Below are 18,558 nucleotides of genomic sequence, written 5' to 3'. Positions count from 1 at the left end.
ATTTGACATCCGAGGCCAGTTTTGACTCCTCCTTTTTTACCTTATATGGTGTCGTGCGCTTGATATCGTCGAATGTAAACAAAAATGGCGGTCTCACGGCAGGATTTTTGTGAGTAGTTGTTAAAATTTTGGTTATTCTACAAAAAATGCTTATAAGAATACTTGTAATGTGCTACACAACGTGTTTATGCAGTTTTTAAATATCTTTAATAGCTTAAGGGTGTAATTTTTGTGTGAATGGTGACTGGTGTAAATGTATTAAATATCATATGTAGGCTATTGAAATATCAAAATAATGTTTTACACTTTCTGAAGGAAATATTAGCATTTTCTTGCTTTTAGTACTCTATTATTGGATTGCTGAATGCTAGATTTGGATTTGATAGTAATTAATTTATTCCAAATCATTATGCAAAACTGTTGTGACACAATCTTTCTTAATTAAGAAATAAACATGAATTAAATATCTGGTGAAATTCCGTTTAGCAAAAACAACCCAAACGTATATTTTTGATATGTAAATTAAAGTCACCACCGGCTTGAAAGTGAATGCATAAAAATACACTTCTTTTTTTGGGGAAAAAAAAAAAGTGTTTTGGGAACAATTTATTTGTGGTTATGTGATACTAGTTTTAAACTAAACCCTGAATTTTTGACAAGAGGATTTGGTGCCCTGAAAACAGAACTTTTTGTTCAATCTAAAGCCTTGTCCAAGATCTTAGGTGTGTCCCAAATTGCATATTTATGCACTTTTCTATGCTATTTGGTAGTATAAATAGTGTAAGTAGTGCATTCACACTGGAATTCTAAAAAGAATAGTGCACTTTAAATACCCGGATGTTGCACTTTTTCAACTGTTATAAAGAAGTGTGAAATGTTGCACACCTCACGCACTCAATGGCTGCTGCTTTGCTCACATAGTCGAAGGAACGTAGCTTTCAGGCACCGATGTTGGATTACTTTGTTTGTTTTGGATTTTAAAAGCAAAATTCTGCTACTAGAAAGTAATTAAAGCGCCCCCCAGTGGTGAATGCAGTTACACTCATGGCAGGTATTATTTGGTAGTTTAGTCATTTATTTCGCTAACTTGGCAGCCGACAAACGTCATCAGGGAAACTGTTTAAATTTCTGCATAGTACAAAATCATTAATGTTCCGTTTGGGACAACACTACATACAGTACTAAGCTGTTGAGTAAGTGCTTAAGTATATAGTGTTCCTTTTGTGACGCAGCTCTAGTCAACTAAAACAGCAATATGGTGGACTACAGGTGAGCATGTGCACTAATGCTTTTGTATCTTTACAAAATTATATCGCCACCTACTGGCCTGGCATATTGAATACAGTATATTTAGTCAGTTTTATAGATACATGTAGACGGGTAACTTTTTTACAACACTGTTGTCTGTAAACAAAACTTTTTAAAACTCACATTCCTAATTTAAGTACATTATTGTCATGTAAAAAGTATTGTGACAGTATGACAGCAATGTTTTCTTATGAACTTGAATGTGTGTATGCAAATCACATTAATATATGCTTCTAATTACAAAGACAGATGTGAAAAAACAAATAAATAAATCACGTAAATCAATCATGCACATTTTATTTCTCATTTCCAACCTTTTCTTGACAGGTTTTCTGAGATTCACCCCTCAAGAGTGCCAACATGACACCTGCAATAAGCTTTATCCATTAAAACGAATGGTGCAACTCTCACGAAGACCTCGGAAAGGTTTGAATCCTGATGTGAACTGAAGGTAGATGTGCCTTTAACAAGCATATAGTAGCTTGTAGGAAGAAGGTGCGAGACAAAGTTGAGGCGTACGGCTCACAGGTGTCTCCCTCCATGCCTGACAACTGCGCTGAAGCGCTCTGACAGTGGCATCTCATTACATAATTCAGTTCTCAGCGGGGAAGCAGAGCGCCTGGACTCATATCTTTTCTACAGCTGCCGGGTTTTACCATAATTATGAAGCAAACGGATACAACAAAAGTGCTTTGAGGATGCGCGGAGTTGAGGTACTGTACACAGAACACAGGTGTTAATCGCACACAAACAGATGGTGTCTTTCATCGGGCCATCACTTGGGGAAAATTATAATTTTTTTAAATACCTGACATTCAGAATTATTCCCACTTACCTGATAGATATCACTGAAATGAAGACATCTTGTCAGAAATTACTTTGCACTGTAAAAGAAATGGGATGACACAATGGATCAGTGGCTAGCTCTTCAGTTCGAGCGCGACATATCCCCCCCTCCCGCTCTTCAGTTCTAGCGCGACAACCCCAACCCCCCCACCCTCTTCAAAAAATTTTATCCTGCACATGCCCGTTTGAAGGTCTCTGCAAAGGCCTGCACCCCACGTACGCGTGGGTTTCCTCCGGGTGTTCTGGTTTCCCCCACAGTCCAAACACATGCGCTATAGGGGAATTGCATAAACTAAATTGGCCGTAGAGTATGAGTGAATGTGAGAGTGTATGGGTGTTTCCCAGTACTGGGTTGCTCCTGGAAGGGCATCCGCTGTGTTATACATATGCTGGATAAATTGGCGGTTCATTCCGCTGTGACGACCCTTGATAAATAAAGGGACTAAAGGCCCATTCACACGGGACGTTTTTTACTCATATTTTCCGTTGACGTTTAACGCCTTGTGGCTAAATAAAGGGTGGCAATGTGATCGTGCACACCATGTGCAAAATGGCAGGTGGAAAAGCGGCATTTTTAAAGAAACGCCTCGTGCTCATTTTTTGGTTTGACGCACCGCGTCAAAACCTTCTCCACCAATCAGATTGGCACTTTTGTTCACAGAGCTGCTGAAGTTACAGTAAACAGCACTTGGAGGCGCTCAAGCGCAACACTGTCAATGCAAGCACACATTGAAGAAGATGCCCAGAGGCGATATGAACATGGTGCTGCTTATTGCTCTGGTGAACAGTAATCATTTTATCATCGCTAGAGCTGGAGCTGCTACTTGAACCATCCATGCTTGTTCGCATCGGCAGTAACTTTAACAACAATCATGTCTTCTTTCTCTGTGTTACATGCGGGTGTCAGAATAAGATTTAAGTTGTGTGGCGCCATCTAACATCAAGGAGTGATTCTGTATACTCTTCTGCTCAACACCAGTGAAAATCGATTGAATTTGAAACCTGTAAATCGTCTCGAAAAATGTTGACGATTAACGCAAATAAAAAGTGTCCCGGTGTATACGAGCCTTAAGCAGAAGAAAAAATAAAGAATGTAAAAAAAATGCTGGGTTACACGCAATAAATTACATTAAATTACACGAAATTACATTAACTAAACAAAATTTAAGTGGATTGAACATAAAACAATTAAGTTGTTAATTGTAATAACAACAAGTTTAGTTCTTCCTTAAAATAAATTAAAACTTATTATTTAAATTAAACTCAATATTAAAACTTGAATCAATAAAACCGGCTTGAAATGTCAAGTTAAAGTTTGTATATTAAAAAAATATTAATACTTATTAACTTATTAAAAAAAGTTAATGTAACACACACATAAAAAAAAACACATTGTCATGACCTTTTGAGGGGACGCTGATTTAAGTCCCGACTGGGTCAGTTGGCATTCCTCTGTGGAGTTTGCATGTTCTCCCTCTGTTTGCTCTGGTTTCCCATGCAGTCCAAACATGCGCTATAGGGGATTTGAACAAGCTAAATTGGGCGTAGTGTTTGAGTGTGTGTGAACGAGTGTGTATGGGTGTTTCCCAGCACTGGGTTGCAGCTGGAAGGGCATCTGCTGTGTAAAACATAAGCTGGAAAAGTTGGCGGTTCATTCCACTGTGGCAACCTTTGATAAACAAGCAACTAAGCGGAAGAACAATGAGTGAAAGATAATATTCTTTTGATAATTTGTCATTTGTACATTGATATTCTCTGTTTAGATTTCGAAAAAACATATCACATTTTTGATTAAATCAAGTCTTATTTAATTGAACAAGCAACCAAAGTGAGAGCTTTTTAAATCAGACTCGGATTGAATTAGGGTGTCTGAATCAATACCTAGCTCTAAGGACTTTGTAATAAATCATTTTTGTATGATGTATGATGGGGTTTATGCATGATTTTTGAGCTTTGAAAAGAGTATGCATACTTCCTGAATTGAACTCTTACATAATTGATGTTGTTGATATTGACGTTGTTGTTGAATGAAACTAAACCAGCACTGAAATAATTTAAGCCGAATGGAGACACTGTTGTCTTCTCAGAGCTAGATTACAGCAGGTTTGGTTTTATTAGATATCACCTGATGAAGAGTCACTTAAACAGAGACTTAAATATACAAATAACTTTCATCATTTGTGAAAAACAAAAGTTGACTTATAGCATCCAACATTTATAGATATTTTTTAGAGCTGTTAAGATTAAAACATTATTTTCATGCCAGTTAATCACATAATTCATTGTCTTCAAACTTTTACATTTGTAACTTCCATTATTTCTGATGATTTACAAGATTCTCATCACAAAGAATAATGTCAAAATGTAAGAAAATCTTAAATGAACCATGGTGACTTGATTAGATTTGATTTTATATTAGCATGCAAAAGAGTAAATTAAACTCATGACTATGCTGATTTCATTAAACACATTAAGTTAACAATGCTGAAATTTGTGAAGTGTGCAACCATGGCCGAGCTGAATATTTTTGTTGTTGTTGTTGTTGTTGTTAGTAAATCACAGGACAAATGATGGCAATAATAACAAGATAGCAGATAGAGTGTGTTTAGCAATGTAATTGCACTACATATTTGCATAACTGAAAAAAATCTGCTTCATTAACAGCTTGGAAGTTCATCAGTGGAGTGCATGTGTAATTATAGCAAAGATTGTAAAACAGCTTAAATTGCTTGCTGGAACTTCAACAAGTACATAAAACTACAGACCTGCAAAATACTGCTTAATTTAAAGTGCCACTATTATGCTATCTGAAAAGTTCCTCATTTAGTTTTCATGGTCTCCTACAGTTTTACATTCATACTAGGTAAAAAATCTGTGTAATTTGCTCATAATATCCTCTTTAGCATCAGCTCTTTCTCACAGTTCATTCAAGGAGTTGGTCTCTCTAAACCCCGCCTTTCAGAGAGCCTACTCTGCTCTGATTGGTCAGTTGGCTCTACTCTGTTGTGATTGGGTGACACCAAATGTTAGTTACCATATCAAATGCCAGTCTCTCTAAACCCCACCTTTCAGAAAGCCTAGTCTGCTCTGATTGGTCAGATGGCCCTACTTTGTTGTGATTGGTCAGCACTAAATGTTAATTATTCTATCAAATGTATTCTTTTATGATTGGCTGACACCAAATGTCAATTATTAAATCATATGCCTTTAAAGAGCCTACTATGCTCTGATTGGTCAGATGGCTCTACTCTGTTGTGGTTAGTCGACAACAAATGCCAATTACCATATTTTACCATTACCATATTACCATATGCCTTCTTTTCTGATTGGCTGACACCAAATGTCAGGTATCATATCAAATGCCAGTCTGTATAAACCCCGCCTTTCAGGAGCCTAGTCTGCTGTGATTGGTTAGATGGTCCTACTCTTTAATGATTGGTCGACAACATATTTCAACGACCATATCAATGCCAGTCTCTCTAAACCCCACCTTTCAGGGACCCTACTCTGATCTGATTGGTCGGATGGCTCTTCTCTGTTGTGATTAGTCGACACCAAATGTCAATTACTATATAAAATGCTTTCTTTTGTGATTACCATATCAATTACCATACATGTCAATTACCATATTAAATGACAGTCTCTCTAAACCCCGCCTTTCAGAGAGCCTACTCTTTAATGATTGGTTAACAACAAATTTCAACGACCATATCAATGCCAGTCACTTCAAACCCCGCCTTTCAGAGAGTCTACTCTGCTCTGATTGGTCAGATGGCTCTACTCCATTGTGATTAGTCGACATCAAATGTCAATTATCAACTGAAATGCCTTCTTTTGTGATTGGCTGACACCAAATGTCAATTACCATATTAAATGCCAGTCTCTCTAAACCCCGCCTTTCAGAGAGCCCACTCTGCTCTGATTGGTCAGATGGCCCTACTCTTTAGTGATTGGTTGACACCAAATTTCAGTTCACATATCAAATGCCAGTCTCTTCAAACCCAAATTTTCAGAGAGCTTACTCTGCTCTGATTGGTCTGATGGTCCTACTCTGTGGTGATTGGTTTACACCAATGTCAATTAACATATCTATTATTATATTGCAAATCTAAACCATGGTGCTTCCGCAGTATTTGTTAATACAGTAATACGAACATGATGCAGTCGATTTTACCATATGAATCAAAGTTTTTACCATATTATGTAATGAGACAATGGCTACGTCTGAAACTGCCTACTACACAGTAGGTACTGCATTTGAATTTAAACGTACTACTCGGCCATTAGAAAAGTACATCCTATACAGTATGAATGTGAAAAGTATGAATGGATTTCGGACGTACTACATCCGCCATTTTGTCATGGTCACGTGACCTACCTGCATCAGTTGCGTTGCTTTACTTCCATTCATGAATTCGTTCGCGGGGCATCATGGGATAGCGTAGCATGCATGGGATGCGCACTCCGGATTCTCGCCAGAAGTTGTAAGTCATCCGGGTACTTCTCGCATACTGATTTTCGAATTCTATGAATTCGGACATACTACTCGGCTCGCATACTAATTTTGGCGTACTATATAGTATGGAAGTATGCGGTTTCGGACGCAGCCTGAATCTTAATTTCTCTGTACTTTGAGACTCTTCAGATCTTTCGCATTCTCAAAGAGCTAGACACCAAAAAATCATAATAAGGGTCACTTTAAAAACTTATTATAACTTGAAAGCATATAAGCCATCTGATTTAGTATTTCTCAGTCAACACATAGTCTCAATGTAAAACAGAAGGGCTAATTTTTTAAGTACATAGGCCTAAATTGGGGTGTTTACTGCTTAGAGAACCAAAAAACAAACACACACACATCGGGATCAATTGAAGTCACCTTCATTCATGCATGAGGCAGCTTTGAACCTGACAAGTACACAGTGGGATAATTACAGATATTGATTAAGCAGAATCCACATGTGTTCCTGCAAATCTGCCGTGTCTCCCTGCTTTATCGCCGGCTTTCCTAGACGCCTCTGACAGGCCGGATTCTGCTCCAGTAATCACCACATCACTGAGTATTTATTTATAGGCTACAAATCTCAGAAGCACACCGTCACGCTGAACGAAATCAGATTCACGATAATGCACTGCAGAAATTTGACAGAACTTATCCTCTCGTATTACTGCTTGACAAATATTAGCATTGCAGTGAGTCGTTTTGTGTGTGTGTGTGTGTGTGTGTGTGTGTGTGAGAGAGAGAGATTTTCGATTAAAAAACCTCTGACGTGTTTTTTTTTTTCTATTAAATGGGCAATTTAATCAGGCCCTTATGTTTGGTAATTGCACTTTAATCGCTATAAAAGGTTATTAGTCAGTTATTGAAATGCCCTTTTTATATTCACGCCATTAAAGTGCAATTACTGAACCTAGACCCCTGATAAAAAGGCTTATTTGAAAGAAAATAATGTCAGATTTAGAGACTTTCCATCTGAAAAAAATGTATATGCAGTATATAGTTTTCATTTAAATGTGTATTTAAATATTAGAGGAAATTAAAATGTGTGTTTTATGTCATAATATATGCATAATTAGTATTTAACTTGCTCAGAAAATTTAATTTAATGTATATAAAATGTATTTTTCTTCTATTTTGTCATTTGTGGGTTTAAGTTTTGACTTAAATGTTTTCACAAACATACAGATAATTAATTTTTACTTAACTTTTAGCGATAGTTTTTGATATATCGAACAAATCCACTTATATTGATGAGAGTAAAACCATCTCAAATGCCCCTTAACCGCTGTACATCTGCTGACAGCGTCCCCTACTGGACACAACACACACTTACTCTTATTATTAACCGGACCAGGTGCTTTTCGTCTCGTTTCCAAAGCTGTTATTACTCAGTAGACGACTTTTACAAACATAAAAGTGTCACAGATAAATCTAGTGAGTGAAACACGATGTAAAGACAGCAGGTCGTAGAAGCACAGACAGTAAAAAAAGACAGATGAAGGGTTCATGACGAGTTCTCTGCTGCTGTACGTCATGTTTAGCGCGCGAAGTGACCTCTGTGATAAGCGTATAATAATATCTGCAGTGCACACATATATTGAGTTTGTGAGTGAATTGAGTCGGTGTATGTTCAGACTGGTGGTGTGTTTACACTAAATCACCGCTGATCTGTCTCTGTTTCTCTGTAATTCGCTTAATTAGCATGGAAAATTCCACTCTGCAAACAGAAGAACAGCCTGAAGTGAGCTTTTATGACCGTCCCACACACGGTAGTTCAATACGTACACGGCCAACAATAGTAGGTTCTAAAAACATTCCCTTAATGTTCCTCTTAAGTTATACACTCACCGGCCACTTTATTAAGTACACCTTATTAGTACCGAGTTGGACCTCCTTCAGAACTGCCTTTATCCTTCATGGCATAGATTCAACAAGGTAATGGAAATATTCCTCAGAGATTTTGCTCCATATTGACATGATAGCATCACTGCAGTTGTTGCAGATTTGTCGGCTGCACATGCATGATGTGTTCCACCACATCCCAACACTGCAAAAAATGCTTTTCTTAATTAGATTTTTTTTCTTGTTTCTAGTCCAAATATCTAAAAGTTCTTAAATCAAGAAGCATTTTCTAGACAAGCAAAACAAGCAAAACATATTGTCTTGTTTTTCTTTAAATCAAGCAAAATTATCTGCCAATGGGGAAAGCAAAATAATCTTGTTTTTCGATATTTGATTGGCAGATTATTTTGCTTGATTTAAGGAAAAACTTAATTTTGGCATATTATTTCTTAAAACAAGACAATATGTTTTGCTTGTCTAGAAAATGCTTCTTTTAAAAACTTTTAGATATTTGGACAAGAAACAAGACAAAAAAATCTAACTAAGAAAATCATTTTTTTGCAGTGAAAGGTGCTCTATTGCAATGGTTCTCAAAGTGGGGGTCGGGACCCCTCAAGGGGTCGCGGGACACTAAAGGGGGGTCGCCTGGTGATTTCCAAAAATCTATTCATCTTTATTAAACTATAAAAATGACCATATTTTATCCATAACCTACTGAAGAGAAAAAATTGTTGTTTATAGTTACTAGTTCTGTTAGATTGCAACCCCTGGGGTAATTGCATTATATTAAAGACACAGCAGTAGCATCAGATGCAGCAGATTGATTTCATAACACCAGGTTAAACTTTCTGGCCCATTTATAGCACTGACATGCATTAAAAACATTAAACAAAGAATAGACTTGGGTCCATTGGTGTGTGTGCGCCATTGTATGCAAGGTTTCTGTATTTATAACCACTTCAGAGGATATTTGGGGTCGTGAGTCACTGGCATTGTCATTTTGGGGGTCGCGGGCTGAAAAGTTTGGGAACCCCTGCTCTATTGGGTTGAAGTCTAGTGACTGTTGTGGCCATTTGAGTACAGTGAACTCATTGTCATGTTCAAGACATGATGCACAATTGGTACTAAAGTGTGCCAAGAAAATATCTCTCACACCTTTACACCACCACCATCAGCCTGAACCATTGATACAAGGCAGAATGGATCAATATATATTTGAATTATTTTATTCAAAATGCTTTAAATGTTGTTAGAACATTACATTCACTTTGTATTAATGTCAGGGTTCAACGCTAAGGATTTTTTCTACTAGCCCGATCGGACCAGTGGTTCAGATTTTTACTTGCCCTGCCAATATTTTCACAGTCCCTACCAAAAAAAAAAAAAAAAAAGTTAATAGCTATTTCTTAGCCACAAATTAAAAAAAGAAAAATGTGTCAAAATGTTTGTATATCTAGAATTTAAATATTTAAAAAATGTTAATAAATGTATAATGAGCAAAATTCTAAGTGTTTTAGAAACAAAAGTAGCAAAATGCACAGGTATTTTATTGCAAAACAAAAGATGGCTGACCTACCAAACTGACGGCAAACTGTACAAAACATCTCTTCATTTTTTTAGTCGTGGTGTACCCTCATAAATGTCTGCTTTCAAGACCTTAGAAACAATTTTTTTTCTTTAGCATCATCATTTGATGTTGCTGTCTCTTCACTCTACTGGTTGTTACGGGAAAAAATACCATGCTTACAACATCAAACCAGATAAAAAGAGAGGGAGCATTTGAAGGCTTAAAAACACAAACTGTTTTTTTATTCTAAGACTGTATTTGCAAGCAATTGACAAATAGTCACAGGCAAATTAAACTTTAGTGACAGGGCATCAGTGGCCCAATCGAGCCAGTGACAATCCTGTCTACTGTCCCAAGCATTTCACACGCTGGCCCCGGGCCATCGGGCAGTCCTTATTGTTGAGCCCTGAATGTGCTAAGAAGGCTTGCCAAATGTTCTCCTTATTCTTAGCCAATGAGCGGGTGCAGCCATTTGAATCTTTTTGGCTCAAGACTTCTGGTCTCATTCACTTCCATTCATTTTTAGACATTAAAAACTGCTCGTTTCACTGTTTGATGTTGCAAACTGTTATTTTCTTATTATAAGATTCTATTTGGGGGCGAAGCAGTGTAGGTAGTGCTGTCGCCTCGCAGCAAGAAGGTTGCTGGGTCGCTGCGTAAAAAGTTGCTGGATACGTTGGCAGTTCCTTCCGCTGTGGCGACCTCGAATTAATAAAGGGACTAAGCCGACAAGAAAATGAATAAATGAATGAATGTTAAGAAACGTTAAGGAATGTTCTGAGAATGTTCCCTGTTAGCTGTGTAAACAGTCAAAACATTTCTGCAGTGTTTTTCCTCACGCAATAGACATTCAGTCGAAAACTCATAAGAAGTCGCAGCGCTTGCTGTCACTATTCATTTACCTGGACCGTGTCGTAGAAGGTTAATGTAGTTTATCTGCTTTTGGGTAGAGATGGAGAAATTCAATACAGTTTGTTATGATGCACTTTCTGAATTATTAATGGAATCTTCTGTTCAAGCTATAGCAATGAAAGGCTTACAGGTCTTATATAATGTCATATAATCAACCTCATCTCATGTTGTAGCCTCAATAGCACTGATATTGTGTGGTTTCACCTCAATCTAAGCAGTGAAATTAAATGCTGCTCTGGGTTTTGGTCTCAAGATATTTATCATTAAACAAGTGCTGCTGCAGTTCTCTCAAGCACAAATATAGTGTATGTAATTAGACAGAGGATCAGACGACAACATCAATGGAAAAGTAGTGAAACGGACAGCTTGAGCTGCTGCAAATTTACAAATGAAATATAATGGAGTCAAAAACATCCAATGCAATCTGCAAAACAAATATATATCATGCAACTTTCATCTGACTGAAGGCTCATTTCTACTCTGCTGTTTTAATAATTGGTATTGATTTGCTGTGGTTGGCTGTAGTTTAAGCATGACTAAAGTGTACAGAGACCCTGTGGTGCAAGGTTCCTTTCATATTTGAGTAGTTTTTTTATTTAAATAGTTTTAAAAGTTTTTAATTTGAGCAGAAACATTAAAGTCAATTGGAATTATTTAATATTTCAGATGTAGAAATCTAGAAAACACTGTTTTAGCCAACCCAGGCTCATTCTGAAAACGTACCTCTGTATATATTTCTAGTGAGCGCCAAATACATTCCAGGAGCTAAGTTGTTTTTTTTTTTTTTGCAGTTTTTGTTTTCGTGACCACCAGAGGCCGCTGTGTACGCTTTTTCAGATCTCAAATTTTTCTCGCGAGGGCTATTCGCACCTGCTGTTCTCTAAATCTAGCAGAAGTGGCTGTTGACTGACCAACTGATCGACTGAGCCACCCTCCCTCCTTCCCTAAACCCGACCAACAGTGTTTTCAAAAGCTATCCAGAAAAAGAAAAGCCCTTGCCGCCGGCTGATTTTTACTATGTTTTCAGGTTTTACCACATTCTCACCCCATTATTTAATTGTTTATTTTATTTTTTGGCTTTTGTTAGCTGTCTAGAATCGTTCTTCATCGGACTCAAACCTGGTCATTGTGGTTAATTCGGTACCTTGTCACAAGTCCACAGGCGTACATGGCAAGCTACTGGACAAACAGTGGGAAAACTGTTTATACGAAGGAAAGTAGCCAGCTTGTAACCACGAAAAGCAATGGCATCATACCACCCTGTAGCGTTCGTTTTAAAGACTGAATACAGCCATACGTACCTCTGGCTACATATTTCGCGATCTCCAGAAATGTACACAGGGCTACGTTTTCACAATGAGTCTGTGTTGGTTTTAGCAGTATACACGCAAACCATGATGTTATTATTATTTTATTTTACCCTATAAAACTGAACTTCTTAAATATAAAACATTTTTAATACAATTTTTGCTATTTATTTATAATAAATAAATATGCCAAATGGTATGCAATTCATTAGTTTATATATTTATTGTGCATTTGGCATTAAGTTATTAAATGAGATAAAATTGCATCAAATAAAAAAAACTAAAACAAAAGAACAAACATATTTAAGCTAATGTTTAAGTTGCTATGGAAATATTTCAAATTCTTTTATAATTTATCATCATACTAAAATATATATCACTAAAAATTATGAATTAAAACAATTTTAAAGAAATAGCACAACCAAAACTACAAAGATTTAATAGAGAACAGAAATAGTCCTGTATTCACTGATTTACCTTCAGCGTCGTCCCTTATTTATGAGGGATTGCCACAGCAGAATGAACCGCCAACTATTCCAGCATATGTTTCATGCAGTGGATGCCCTTCCAGCTGCAACCCATTACTGGGAAACACCCATACATTCTCATTCACACACACACACTATAGATAATAGTGTATACACTATAGATACTTATTTTACCCAACCGAAGCACCCGGAGGAAACCCGAGCCAACACGGGGAGAACATGCAAACTCCACACAGAAATGGTTACTGGCCCAGCCAGGGCTCAAATCAGCAACCTTCATGCTGTGAGGCAACAGCGCTATCCACTGCACTGCCCTTCACCCAGAACAGAAAATCTAAATGCTAATAAACTATAATTAATATTATATCAGTTTAAATAGCAATTTAGTGAATATTAAAAACTTAATTATGACTTTTCAGTGATGTTTTGTGACCGTCTCTGAGCTCAGACATTCACTCATGCAACTTCAGATTAAAAAAAGCTGATTTAATCAATGTATTATGCTTCAGTCTGTGATAATATTTCAGCCTAATAGCGAGTAACTGCTTTATTCACTCAACGGAGCAATTTTAATCACATTTGGAGCAGCAATGTAGCATTCTGAGTGCAAAAATAAAGAAGCGTGACATTTCCATTTCCAAGCATACACTGTCATCTAATATGAGGTTTTCTGCTCCTACATAAAAGTGGTGAAATTTCAAATGAATGTCAGCGCTCTCACTGCTTTCAAAGAGTGCTGCCAATTTGCTGTGAAATTTCTCCTCTGGGCAATATATGACCAGCACAGCTTTTATGTACAAGTCGAGTCCATCTCTTCTAATCTCTTCAGTATTGTTGCCGAGCTCACCTGCTCACTGGTCTGAGGTCAGCAATGGGTTCATGCGGTTGACAGCGCTGGTGAGCTAAACTCCGACTCTGAGAGTTTCTGAGTCAGTGAAATGATGAGCCTTGACACACATGATCCTCTCACTTCACATTAGTAAAGCAGTGTTGGCTGATGTTTGGCGTTTAAGAGGGTCTGATGGTTCTTCTCGTGATGGGAGCACAAATGGTGACAAGCGAAAAGCTTTTTTTTAAAGATTCTTCACAGAGTAACAGCTCTGTTTATAGCCGTTTCATCTTGAAGAACTCTTTTATGGTTAGCTGCATGAGTTCTTTATTTCCCGCCTTTTTGTTTTTCAAATCTGTAGCTGATAAAGCCTGTTACTGAATTTCTGAAGCTCAAACACTTTTTTTTGACTACAGCATGATATGATATCAAGGTACTTTGCACATTTAATCTATTTGAAATTACACTATTAGGTACAACTTACTAGTACCGGGTTGGACCCCCTTTGCCTTCAGAACTGCCTTAATCCTTTGTGGCAGAGATTCAAAAAGGTACTGGAAATATTCCTCAGATATTTTGGTCCGTATTGACATGCATCACACAGTTGCTGCAGATTTTTGGCCTGTATTTGGTGTTCTATTGTAATGGTTCTCAAAGTGGGGGTCGGGACCCCCCATGGGGTTGCGGGACAATGAGGGTGGGGTTGCTTGGTGATTTCCTTTACACAAAACAGTTTTCTTTAGAACTATATATTCCTCGGAAAACCTTTTATGCTGACATATCTCTACATAGGGTTCTTTATTTCCCGCCTTTTTGTTTTCAAATCTTAACTGACAAAGCTGCAGCTCATTCATTTTCTGGAGCTCAACCTTCAAATAAAAAGGAGGTTCTTTCAATGTTCTTTGAACTTAGTAACAGTTTCAATTAGAATGATATCAGCATAAAAGAACATCTTTTCTCTTACGTTTTGAGTTATTTTTCTAATCTTTTTGTTTTTCAAATCTGTAACTGGCAAAGCAGCTTATTACTGATTTTCAGAAGCTCAGCTTTTTTAGACTACAGTCAAATTTTTTTTATTTTTCAGCGTTCTTTACTTATAGCAGTTCTATACAGTTATATATCCCTGAAAAAAACATTTATACTGACATGTTTTTTGTGTGTGTACAGTTTTGGGTTCTTTATTTTTTTACCTTTTTGTTTTTTTAAGCCTATAACTGACGAAGCAGCTTATTCATTTTATAGAGCAAAAACTAAAAAGATGGTTCTTTGAATTGTACTGTAAATGAACAGTTCCAGTTAAAATGATATCATCATAAAGGAACATGGTTCTTTGTGGTTAAAGTTTAGGGTTCTTTTTTTTTATACTTTTTTGTTTTGCATATCTGTTCTTGACAAAAACACTTTTTACTGAATTTCTCAAGTTCAACTTTTTTTTAAACTACAGTCATTAAAAAAATAATTTTTCAAGGTCCTTTACACAAAACCGTTCTCCTTAGAACTATATATTCCTGGAAAACCCTTTTATGCTGACACTGTTCTTGTACAGTGTTTACAGTTTAGGGTTCTTTATTTCTTTGTTTTTCAAATCTGTACTGACAAAGCTGCAGCTCATTCATTTTTTAGAGCTCAACCTTCAAATAAAAGGATGGCTCTTTCGATGTTCTTTGTACATAGTAATTCCAATTAAAATGATATAATCATAAAGGAACATGTTCTTTGTGTTTAAAAATTTTGTTTTTCCCTGCCTTTTTGTTTTTTAAATCTGTAACTGACAAAGCAGCTCATTGCTGAATATCTGAATTTCAACCATAAAGTAACATAGAAAAAAGACGGTTCTTTTAAGATGCTTTCGACCATACTAGAGTTAGAACTAAATAAACCTTTTATGCTGAATTGCTTTCTTGTGGGGTTCTTTATTTCCCACCTCTTTCTGTAACTGTTAAAAGATCCTATTACTAGTACTCATTTTCTCATTTACTCATTAGCTCAACCATTAACTACATAAACTGTCAGCATTTTCTATGCAGGTCAGTTATAACTTTTTTATATTTTAACTTTTAAATTGTACCTGGTTTCCTACCAATTATGTCTTTTTCTGTTTTTAGTTTAACAGAACACATGTGACCTGCTCGGATCAGTTGAGGATGCCAGGTAATTAATAGAGATGCCTATTCAAGAGTTTTATATAACTATCACCATACCAGGTATTCACATATTACTCATTTTTCCACTTTTGGCCTTCATCATTCAACTCAACTGTGTATTTCAGCTGTTTGACAGCATGCTCATTAAAAGTCAAACTAAGTTACACTAAAGTACACACATAATAATAGACTTAAAGATATCATAGAGCAGTATGAAGATAATTATATATATGGAACCTTATAAAAAGACTTCTATTTGGCACCAAAATTGTTCTGCTAATGTTACTAGCTGAATAGTTCTAATCTGGTACTTTTTAAAAGCATTTTTCTAAATTTTGTTTCCTGATTGAACCTTATACCTCTGAGAATCATGTAAATGCCATGGAATATGAATCATCCAGCAATCAGAGTGTGAATGGCATTTGCTTCAATCCTAGTGGAGTTTTCTGTCTTTCTGAGGAATATGTGAGATTGCATCAGTCTTGAGGGGGGAAAAATCAATACTGCTCCGCTGGACCCTTATTTTGTTATTCTTTGGATACATTTTTTGTTTTATTATTTTGTTTTCTTACTTTATTTTGACCCGCAAATCTTGCCTCATCATCTTCCTCTGGGAATCTTACCGTGACTTTCGGTCAGTAATGTTCTTATGCTGGAGATGTTCTTTCTGATGCTTTTTTATTATGTATGAAATGCATTTATACCGTAATATAATATAAATTTAATTTAAAAGTTTAATTCATAGCATCGATATTCCAGTTTCGAGTGTCATGATCCTGCAGAAATAATTTTAATATGCACATTATTGTCAATGGTGAAAACAATTCATATTCTGAAGAATCATATCTTGAGGAAACTCTGCAAAAATTCACAGAAACTTTTATATGTCTAAGTTCAGCCCTGTAAACATATATTCTAATAACAAATAAATACACCACACAAATCTCCACAAGAACACAAATAAACTCCATCAACATTCACTTCCCGCTGACGTGGAGGCTGGCAGAGCACACGAGCCTAAAATAAACAGATCAATGTAATAAAGAAAGGTTAACTTAATAAACAAAGCAGGTGGGAGAAGAGACGGACGGATGGATGGATGGAAACGTCCTGCGCCCTGTCAATGAACTCCTCGTGCTGAGCCTGAAATCGGTTTATTTTGGCCTTGTCTTGGGATGATGAGACCAACTAATCTCCAGATCATGTCAGGATCAGATCAGCGAGCTGTAAAACACACGATTAACTGTTTACTCACTGTGACACAGACTAGTGGGTCTACGATCCACTATAAACACTGCAGAAACACCCTAGCAACTTCCCAGAACAACCTACTAACCAAAAAGCAATGTCATAGCAACCATCCAGAACACCATGGCAAAACTAAAACCACCCTAGTTGCTATAGCATAGCCAATTCACTACAAACCACTTACAAACATCATAACAACAACACTCTAGCAACTGTACAGGACATCCTAGATACCACCTAACAATGCCGTAGCAACCATACAGAACACCCTAGAAACCAAATAGTGAAGGTCTACGATTCACTAAAACACTTTAGAAACACCCTAGCAACTTCCCAGAACAGCCTAGTAACCAAAAAAAATATCACAGCAACCATCCAGAACACCATGGCAAAACTAAAACCACCATAGCAACCAGAGAGCCAATTCGCTACAAACCACTAAAACATCTTAGCTACACCCTAGCAACTATTCATGACATTCTAGTAACCAACTAACAATGCCCTAGCAACTATCCAAAACACCCTAGAAACCAAATAGTGAAGGAATACAGTCCACTAGAAACACTGTAGAAACACTCTAACAACTTCCCAGAACTGCCTAGTAACCAAAAAACAATACAATAGCAACCATCCAGAACACCATGGCAAAACTAAAACCACCATAGCAACCAGATAGCCAATTTACTGCAAACCACTTAGAAACATCATAACAACGACACTCTAGCAACTGTACAGGACATCCTAGTTACCACCTAACAATGCCCTTGCAACTATCCAGAACACCCTAGAAACCAAATAGTGAAGGTCTACGATCCACTAAAACACTTTAAAAACACCCTAGCAACTTTCTAGAACAGCCTAGTAACCAAAAACTATATCACAGCAAAAATTCAGAACACCATAGCAAAACTAAAACCACCATAGCAATCAGAGAGCCAATTCGCTACAAACCACTAAAACATCTTTGCTACACCCTAGCAACTATGCATGACATCCTAGTAACCAACTAACAATGCCCTAGCAACTATCCAAAACACCTTAGAAACCAAATAGTGAAGGAATACGGTCCACTAGAAACACAGTAGAAACACTCTAATAACTTCCCAGAACACCAAAAAACAATATAATAGCAACCATCCAGAACACCATGGCAAAACTAAAACCACCATAGCAACCAGATAGCCAATTCACTACAAACCACTTAGAAACATCATAACAACAACACTCTAGCAACTGTACAGGACATCCTAGATACCACCTAACAATGCCATACCAACTATCCAGAACACCCTAGAAACCAAATAGTGAAGGTCTACGATTCACTAAAACACTTTAGAAACACCCTAGCAACTTCCCAGAACAGCCTAGTAACCAAAAACAATATCACAGCAACCATCCAGAACACCATAGCAAAACTAAAACCACCATAGCAACCAGATAGCCAATTCGCTACAAACTGCTAAAACATCTTAGCTGCACCCTAGCAACTATGCATGACATCCTAGTAACCAACTAACAATGCCCTAGCAACTATCCAAAACACCCTAGAAACCAAATAGTGAAGGA

The 18,558-nt window shown here is 36.9% G+C and overlaps 1 long non-coding RNA gene across 1 annotated transcript; it reads left to right on the top strand.

The window, feature by feature from the left end:
* Nucleotides 1-50: 50 nt before the first annotated feature.
* On the top strand, nucleotides 51-17,344 carry LOC147847022 (uncharacterized). Its single transcript, XR_015477262.1, has 3 exons — nucleotides 51-109; nucleotides 1,636-2,021; nucleotides 15,706-17,344. It is a non-coding gene; the product is annotated as an uncharacterized LOC147847022 (long non-coding RNA).
* Nucleotides 17,345-18,558: the final 1,214 nt, after the last annotated feature.

This window comes from Danio rerio, chromosome 1 (assembly GCF_052040795.2).
Source record: "Danio rerio strain M-AB ecotype USA chromosome 1, GRCz13ab, whole genome shotgun sequence".
NCBI lineage: Eukaryota > Metazoa > Chordata > Actinopteri > Cypriniformes > Danionidae > Danio > Danio rerio.
Note: the sequence above shows the minus strand (reverse complement) of the source record. Positions and strands in the feature narration are given on the sequence as shown.